The 9,607-nt window shown below is 37.8% G+C and overlaps 1 non-coding gene across 1 annotated transcript; it reads right to left on the bottom strand.

The window, feature by feature from the left end:
- Nucleotides 1-9,252: 9,252 nt before the first annotated feature.
- LOC122298016 lies at nt 9,253-9,360 on the bottom strand. Its single transcript, XR_006239074.1, has one exon. It is a non-coding gene; the product is annotated as a small nucleolar RNA R71 (small nucleolar RNA).
- Between the last annotated feature and the right edge of the window lie 247 nt (nt 9,361-9,607).

A 9,607-nucleotide genomic window follows, 5' to 3' on the forward strand; every position in this document is an offset into this window, starting at 1 on the left:
CAAAGCATACAATCTGCAATAGAATGCCCTTCCCTTTAGCCATAGTTGCCTTAAACAACTTTTGGCTATCTTCCACTACCAAGGGATTCAACTTCAGCCCTCTTAACTCAATGGTTTTTCCTTCCAACACAAAAGTCATTAGAAGCTACGAAAAGTCCCAAGTTGTGGGGCCCAAGGTTTCAAACCATTGGATTCCAAGCACAATGTCACACCCGGCAAGGTCATTTGCAGATTCCCTCACTACTAAGGCCTTGGCCATTGGCCACTCAAACCCTCAAATTGACTAAACAATCCACAGGCAGCTTCAATTTGGATATCAATGTGGAGTCTATAAAGTTGTGTGAACTACTCGAGTCCACAAGTATCACCACTTGCTCCCCAAAGATACTTCCCTCCAAACGCATCATTCTCGTAGTAGGAGTTCCCGCTATAGCAGCCAAGTAAATTTCTAGCTCCTCTTTGCTACTGGGTAGAATTTCCAGCTTAGGTTTTTCCTCTTTTTCAAAAACTGGCAACTCCTCTTCTTCATCACACACTTCCTCATCCACTTGCAATAGGTAGATACGAGGAGTTTTACAAGTGTGTGTGGGATTCCTCTTACATCTACGCTAAGCCATATGCTGCACTTAAATTCACAAGATTCAACATACAGACCGATATGCAAATTTCATCTTTTAAGCCGCTAAAGAAGCAGCTCAGCTTGTGAGAATCTGAGAGGCCTCTTAAGCAATTGGACAGGGCCTCGAATTGGTCCATGTACACAACCACATTACTGGACTGTTTTAGCCTCGTTAATGCCTTCATGGGATCTTCGTATGCCGTGGCTCCAAAGCAAAGAAGTAATGCTCTAGAAAAAATTTACCAATACGGTGGTCGAATACTCATCTAAGATATAAATAATAAATAAAACATATAAAATTTAAATAAAGAGAGAAACAGATATTTACGTGGTTTAGCATAAAAACCTACATGCATAGGTCATTTGCGGGCAAAATCCACTATGTTTGGTGATTGTACAGTTTCTCATTGTGAGAATTGTGCCGTTAGAAGAAAGGAGCATCATACGTATGAGACTAAGAGATTTGTACAGTCTTGTTGAACGGTCTAGGCAAGCAAAAGCCTAGGGTAATAAATACCCAGGAAAGTTAGGCCCTAGGCGAGCAAAGGATCAAGAAAACAATGGATAACAAATGGAGTAAGTGACATTTTGGGCAATCTATCATAGGTAAGGTGACTAAAGGACATGCGAGATTAACATTGAGTGAGTAAAGGATAGATAAGCAATACGGTGTTTCATGTGAGAAATGACACTGGGTGAGAAATGATAAACGAGTGAGATATGGTAAGGGCATTAGAAATACAACGACGAGCAATGTGTAGTGCATAATTTGTATCATGGTAAGCAACAAACTATAGCTACGTGTCTAGAAAATTTGGAGTGCCCAGAGGCAACTTAGGAGTGCTCAAAGACTAGTGAGTAATCTCACAAAGGATCAGACTCAAACGACGATGTTTCTACAAGGATCATGCATGGGAAAGAAAGATCACAAACTGAAATACGCCTGACCAAACATAGAAGCTTCTGAACATGTTGGCAACATTCACAAGTGAGAGAGTGAGCATCCCTTCTCTTTGGCTGAAATCTTGAGATGTGCAGAGCTCGTCCTCTCCGTCCCTATCTCCCCTCCATCTAGCGTACACTTTAATAGCATACCTTTGCTGATTCACTAGTCAAGTCACGTCAGGAACTGTGAAGCCTGTAAGAAGCAAACTTCTTTGTATAAAAGCCTCACCTAGTTGAACTCATCTCTCACGCTTTGGGATTTTTGAAACTTAGAGAAAATCACACACATCTTCTCTCCCTCTCTGTGTGTGTGTGTGTGTGTGTGTATTGTCTACACTAATCCTTGAGAGAACTCATAAGCTCTAACTCATGATTTCAAATGTCAAAGTCTACAATGAACCAAGGGAGGCTAGATCATCAACAAGCATTTTAGCCAGAGCTCATTGCTAAGGTAGGTTCTTCTCTATTATAGTGCTAGCAATGTTGGTTAATGACTATGCGTATGTTGTGTTGCGATCTACAACATTTTCATTCCCATTCTTTTAATATTTTTCTGCATGCATAATACCCCACTATTATTTACTTATTATCTTTGTTAAAGGGAGATGTTACATGGTAAAATGTACCTACTTTCTTGTTTTAAGAGGAGTATATAGGCTTTGTGGGTGGATCATGACCACAATTCAATATGAGGCATCATTATAGTGGAGCTTTTCTAGTTACTTGGGAGTGCCTAAGAACTGAGTAACATCTGCTGGGTTATCGATGGGCAACAACTATCTCAAGAGAGATGGTAATACTCTTGGGTCGAAGATGTGGCCTCTTAACTAGTCAAGGATGGAGTGCGAAGCCAGGGGTTACTCTTTACAAAGTCATACACAAGGTGCATCGAAAGGGAGCTAGGGTATGTGCACGACCATTTGAAGGGAAGACCATGGCATACATGTTCGTAAACGGGCTTTCACACTGTGGACTGAGGCTAGTGCCTCCATATGTATGATCTTCCTTTTACTGATTCTGAAGTTAATTTACTTATATTTATTGCCATTGTCTTGCATTAATAGTTGATGTCTTGAGTTATAACATACTGAGATTTTCTCAAAATCTCACTATGGTAGTCCCACTAAGTAGCAAAACTATTGATTTTGATGAAGATATAGAGCATGAGAAATGTTATAAGGAAGGAGAACCAATGCAGTTTGAGGAATAACATAGGGTCTGGTGATATTGACTTTCTATAAAATTATTGGTGGTTATCTTATGTTGGGTAATGAACAAATTTTTGATATGTAAAATTATAGCTATGGTGATGATCGATGTGCCTTATGGGTATCATTTTGGATTAATTAAGCATGTTTCTCTAGTACAAATGTTAACTTTAGCATCGGCTTGCACTCTAACATTTCTACTGTGATTATGCTGTACACATATGTTAGGCATACAAGCACGCAATGTTCCACAGACCATAGGGGTGTTTGCTTGTGTGGCGTGCATCCCAACATTGTAGCTTTCTCACCAAATCCCAAGCAGGGGTTAGAGGCATCACAGACGTTGATTGTATCAGAGCTTTTATGCCTCTAGTTTAAGTCACCTAGGTATAGTACCAGTACCAGAATAGGTATTAATCTTAATTAATCGCATGACAATGGTGCTACAACAATAGTAGAAGTTCTTCCAACAGTAGCTATAGTAGCAGCAGGTTCATACAAGAGATTTTTGAGTTATTGTTACCCAGGATTTTTTGATAATGAGTGTTCTATGAAAGCTAGGAAGTGGATTAAACATCTCAAGAGGGAATTCAACATATTTGGGTGTATAAAAGACTAGAAGGTGTTATATGATAGTTATTTATTGCAAGTAAAGGCTACTATCTGGTGAGACAAAAGAGAAAATTGCTAATCATGGAATAGGGTCGACGGAGGCCATAACTTGGCAAATATTCAGGAGTTCAATGATAGGTTCTTCCTTGCCATCATAACGCAAAGAAAAACTAAAGACTTTGCTAGCTCAATTCAGGGCGGCATGATAGTTAAACAACATGCTACTAAATTCATGGAGCTAGGGATGTTTGCCCCACATCTCATTTTGAAGGAGGAAATATGCATGGAATAATTTCAAGATGGACTGTAACTGCAAATATGCTCCCAAGTGGTTTGTTTGTAGATACAAGACTTCCAAAGGCTAGTGGAAGTGGCCTCCATTCCTAAGCATGAGCATCATTGCTTGGCAGCCATGACAAGAGGTTTGAGAAGAAGGGTGCATGTTGGGGAAGAGTGTAGTTTCGGGTTCCCTCTAAATTTTGTATCTAGATACAAGACACATCCGCAAGCAATACCTAGAATGCGCATGGGAGGTTGGATGCCTGTGTGTAGTTAGTGCAATAGCTCCCACAAAGTGGTTTGCCGTCAGAAAGCTAGCATGTGCTTTAGATGTAGTCAAACTGTGCATTTCGCCAGGGAATGCCCTAGAGCAGCCCAAAGAGGCAAGATCAGCTCAACTAGATGGAGGACGGGTCAAAGGAGGTTAGTGTAAGCTCATGTGTATGCCTTGACACTTGGAGAAGTTGATGAGGATACCCCAAAAACCCATGAGTCATCATTACATATATGGGCCCTCTCGATTAAATTTTAGTACGTATTGGATGATGATTTTGGTTATAAGGATATAGGGTTTGACTGTATCAGGAAGAGCCAAGTTGTTTAGGTACTACGTGTATACCTTGTACAACTTGGGTGCATCTCAGTCATTTGGATCTACAACATTCGCTAGGATGTGTAGTTTACGGACGGACACTACACAACAAAGTGTGATACTGACTTTGCCAATAGGGGAAGTAGTAGCATGCATAAGAGATGCTTTGGGTTGCCCCTTAGGGTTAGAGGGGTAAGTGCTTGAAGCAAACCTCATAGTATTCGACTTGCTAGGGCTCTATGTTATTCTTGGAATGCACTAGTTGTTCCATCAATATGCCAACATAAATTTCTAAAGTCAGGTTGTTAGCTTTCAACTACCCAAAGGAGAAGTAATGGAGTTCGTTAGTAGCAGGCTTAGGACATTGTCGAAGGTGATTAGCCCTAGAAGCTAATAGAGATCTGGCTAGTGGAGTGGAAAAATATCTGGTGCAGATAGTGATTAAGCCAATTTAAAGGAACTCGGTATGAGGATTCCTATCATCGAGGAGCTCCCAAAGGTATTCACCAATGATCTCCCTAAATTGCCTACAATCAGGTAGATTGAGTTTGCAATCGATTTGGAATAGGGGGCAGCTCTGTTACATAAGGCACCATGTAGAATGGCACCATCGGAGTTAAAGGTGTTGTGGCAAGAGCTTCTCGATAAGGGGTTTATTAGACGAAGTTCACCACCTTGGAGAGCACTAGTACTGTTTGTCAAGAAGAATGATGGAACCCTTCAAATTTGTATAGATTATCGGGAGTTGAATAGATGACAATAAAGAATAAATACCCCTTGCATAGGATCAACAATCTACTCAATCAATTGCAAGGAGCGGCATTATTCTCCAAAATTGACCGTAGGTTAGCGTATCACCAGTTGAGAATTAAGGATAGTGACATGCCCAAGATTGCCTTTAGGAATAGATTTATGGGCACATCACTTTCCTTAATTCATGGTGATACCCCAACCCCAAAAATGTAATTATTATTATTATAATTATCGTTATTATTATTATTATTATTATTGTTCTTGTTATTGTTATTTTTATTAAATATGTTTTGAGAGGGTATTTTGTTTTGAATAGGATTCACTTTTTGATAACTTGACGCCCCTTAAAATTCTCTGTTTAAGTTCCTAATCAGAAAAACAAACTCAATTCAAACACTCTTACTTGTTTGACTCCTCGTAGTGATAAGACCCCTAAAGCAAAACCAACTCCCAATTCCAAACATTACCCAATCTCCATATCACTCACGTGTTCTACCTCTCCCTCATCTATAAATCCCACTGGACCCTTAGAATTGAACACAAGAAAAATCCAATTGAATCAGAGAAAAAGCACTCGCACAGCCCCTTTATTTTACTAGCCACCTCATCGGAGCACCATCAAATCTACACAGACACTGTCAACCAAGCCCACACCACCATGGTGCCAGATACTGCCTGTCATCCCACTCAATTGAACACCCTACTATCTAGTAAGCCCACTACATTTGCCACCTTCTCTCTCTCTCTAGTGTTTCTCTCTCTCTCTTGTCGCACGTTGGTCTTCCCTAGCAAGCCTCGAATCCCGTCGCATGGCCCTTCTTTCTCTAGAAATTGACTATTTCCTTTGGTCATGGCTTTTATTTCTTTTACTTTATAGGAAAGCACATGCAAGTTTTAGTTATTACACAAATACCCTTCAACCCCTTGCACTTAACCTTTCCGTAAACTGCCTCATGAAGGAACTTTTGGAGAAGTTACTTCTTTACCCTCTAGTAACTATGCAGACTTTATGTTTTAAACCCAATCATGTATGTGGGTTAATTTCCTTGTGGGTTGGGCTTGGGGTTAATTAGACATGTATCATTAATATGGACTTTTGTTTTAAATGGGGCTTGATTCTAGCAACTGTTTAGTAATTTCTAATGGGCTGGTTATATTTTCAAAAAAATATTATTTTAACATGGGCTTTATCTACTTAAATAAATATATTAGTCATAGACTTATTTTTATAGAAAATATTTAAGGGATCTTAAGCATATTTTAAAGCATACTTTTTAGTCTATTATTTTAATTAATATTCAAATTGTCTATTCTATTTAACTATGCTTTTAAGAAAATTATTAATTACATTTTTTAAATAGAAGTTAAGGAATATGTTATAAGTTTTAAATAATATTATTATGTATTAAACTTAGTGTAGTTAATTATCTCTATATATGATTTTAAGTATTTAGAATACTACGACATGTTTTTTTAGAAAAGTTAGTAACGATTAGTGCCTCATATAGGTTACGAGCTACGACGTGAGATTTTGGAAGCAACGCTAAGAGGTAAATAGTATGATCATATAAATGTATGTGTACTGTAAATATTATTGTTATGTATGAAAATATAATGTGCCTCTGATGGTTATCTACGCTACGCTAAGAGCCAAGTCAAGGTTAGATTCCATTCACGATCGTTGATGAATTATGACATTATGCTTATATGAATGAATATGTTGTTGGATGGAGTGAACGATTCTAAATCACATGGAAGCCATGAAATGTTTCATGTAGTAATATAAGTCAAGTATGCCATGTAATAAAATAGCCAGATTATGAATGCCATGTTCATGTAGTACCTAGATCATGTATGCCATATTCATGTAGTGATGAAATCATATATGTCATGAAGTATTTAGATCAAGTATGTTTTGTAAAGTTTATATAGAACTCAGATCATGTAAGCCATGGAATGTTTATGTTTAAATCATATTATGCCATTTACAAGAATATGCCATGCCATTCACAAGTATATGCCATGCTAGAAAAGTTCCTAATATTAAATACATACTCATGCATTAAAAAAGATAAGATGTTTAAGGGTGACACGAACCTAAGTGTGTTCACCACAAGCTATGTTAAGATGGTGCCATGGACCTAAGCGTGGTTCACCATATGCTAAGTGAAACACATACCTAAGCATGTTTCACTCCAAGTTATGTTAAGGATGACACAGACATAAGCGTGTTCATCACAAGATATATTAAGGATGACATGGACCTAAGCGTGTTCATCACAAGTTATGTTAAGGATAACATGGATCTAAGTGTGTTCATCACAAGTTATGTTCATGGTGACACGAACCTAGGCGTGTTTACCACAAGTTATGATAAGAGGTGCCACGGACCTAAGCGTGGTTTGCCATATGTTAAATGAAACATAGACCTAAGCATGTTTCACATGATATGTTAAGGGTGACACGAACCTAAGCATGTTCACCACAAGTTATGTTATGCAGTGCCACAGACTCAACTGTGGATCACCTTATGTTAAGTAAAACATGGATTCAAGCGTGTTTCACTCCATGTTATGACAAGTTATGGAGTGTGATGAGTGTGCGAAAGTGCACTCTATATACCCTATTATTGGACTAAAATGCTAAAATGTGAATAGAAATCATAGGAATTAATGTGTATTCTTAAATTGAATTTCTATTTACGTTGGGATACTCCTAAGCAGTTTTTTTATGTCTAATTTCAGAGTTTATAAAAGAGCAAGTCAAGCCCAGTCAAATTCAAAGGAGGACATTCATGGGGTTTGAGAGGAATTTGGAATAAAAGAAAAAGAAAAAAATCACAAAATGAAACCACAAGAAGTCCAAGTCCGAAATTCGCTAGGAGACAGTCTGGACATACTTTAGTCTTTTGACTGTATCCTTTTACTCATATATCAGATTGATACGATTCTTCATGCATTGGAAAGCTATCTTAAAGGGCTATAACTTTGTCTCTAATAAGGATTTCCAAATTCGAACTCCTGAAGGCCGTACGTGGCTGCCAAGAAAAGTCCTAAAATTTAGGCGATTTTTTTATGCGGAAATCAAGAGGACATTAGGGTTTCTTTCTTACCATATATAAGCATATCATTAGCACGAAATGGAGAGGAGGAAGAGGCACAAGAGGCAGATCTGAAGAGAGGAGAAAATCACTTCCATGGCCACCGTTCGCTTCAGTTTTCTCTGGAGATTTTTGTTGTCCATTATATTTATGGGTAACTAAATTCTCAAGTAGGGTTAGGGATGAACTTGCACATTAGATGGTATTTCTAATTTATTGTTAATTCATGTATTTGATTTTTAATTGCTAAAACTCTTTTGTTTTATCATTCTCAATTCATCGTTGATGTTTTCTTCTCCGAATAATCATAGAATTTATTGTGTTTATGGATTCAGTCATGCTTTTTCTATTGAATGGATTAGTTCTTTGATTATGTTTGGATCAATTATTTATCTATATTGATTTAGTTTTTTGCTGCAATATCGCTTCTTGAGTATATTGTCGTCATTGGATTTTATCAATAGGGGTAGTAATTCACGTTTTTTAAAAATGGTGAATGTTTTTTCAAAGGGTTACATTTGATTTAAGTCTGGTTTATAAATCTATACCTTCCGATTAGGAATTGAGGGAATTGAGTTCCTAATTGAGTTATCTAATGAATTAAGAATAATTAAAATACCAGATTTGTGCAAGGGATTCCCGACGCTCTACTGTTTGTCAAATTTGAGTATTTTTTCTGTTAATCACTTTGCTTCACTTGAATTTACATTTAAAATTAATCTTTGTTCTCTATTACTTATTTAATATTTTTCTTTAGTTTCTTGGTTCCTCTTACTATTCTTTTAATTTGTCTCCCTGTGGAATCGACACCCTAAAGCTGTGCTACAGCCACACCATCATGCATCATGTTTCCAGCTAATATTCGCCAATTGGATTTTAAAACAGGGATGATACAGTTACTCCCTACTTTTCATGGCTTGGAAAATGAAAATCCATATGTGCACATTAGGGAGTTTGAGGAAGTAGTTGTGACTTTTCATAGTCAAAATGCAACTGATGACATTGTGAGACTTAAGTTCTTTCCTTTCTCTTTAAGTGATAGAGCTTAGAGTTGGCTATACTCTTTGAGACCACGATCTATTGGGTCATGGAATGAGATGACTTAGGTCTTCTTTAATAAATACTTTTCCCAACATAAGACCAATGCTTTAAAAAGGCAAATCTCCACCTTTGTACAAAAGGACAGTGAGACTTTGTATCAGTCTTGGGAGAGATTTAAGGAGCTATTGAGTATGTGTCCTCACCATGGGTATGAGAATTGGCGCTTAGTGAGCTATTTTTATGAGGGACTTACACCTAGAGAGCGTCAATTTGTGGAGATGATGTGTAATGGTGAGTTCTTACAGAAAGATCCTGATGAGGCCATAGAATACCTCAATGAGCTTGCTGAAAAAGCTCACACTTGGACTGGACCTAGTGCTACTGAGAGCACAAATAGGTCACGACCTGCAGGAAACCTAAATGGTGGTGGAATTTACCATCTCAAGGAAGAAGATAAC

This window comes from Carya illinoinensis, chromosome 15, assembly GCF_018687715.1.
Source record: "Carya illinoinensis cultivar Pawnee chromosome 15, C.illinoinensisPawnee_v1, whole genome shotgun sequence".
In the NCBI taxonomy this organism is placed as follows: Eukaryota; Viridiplantae; Streptophyta; class Magnoliopsida; order Fagales; family Juglandaceae; genus Carya; species Carya illinoinensis.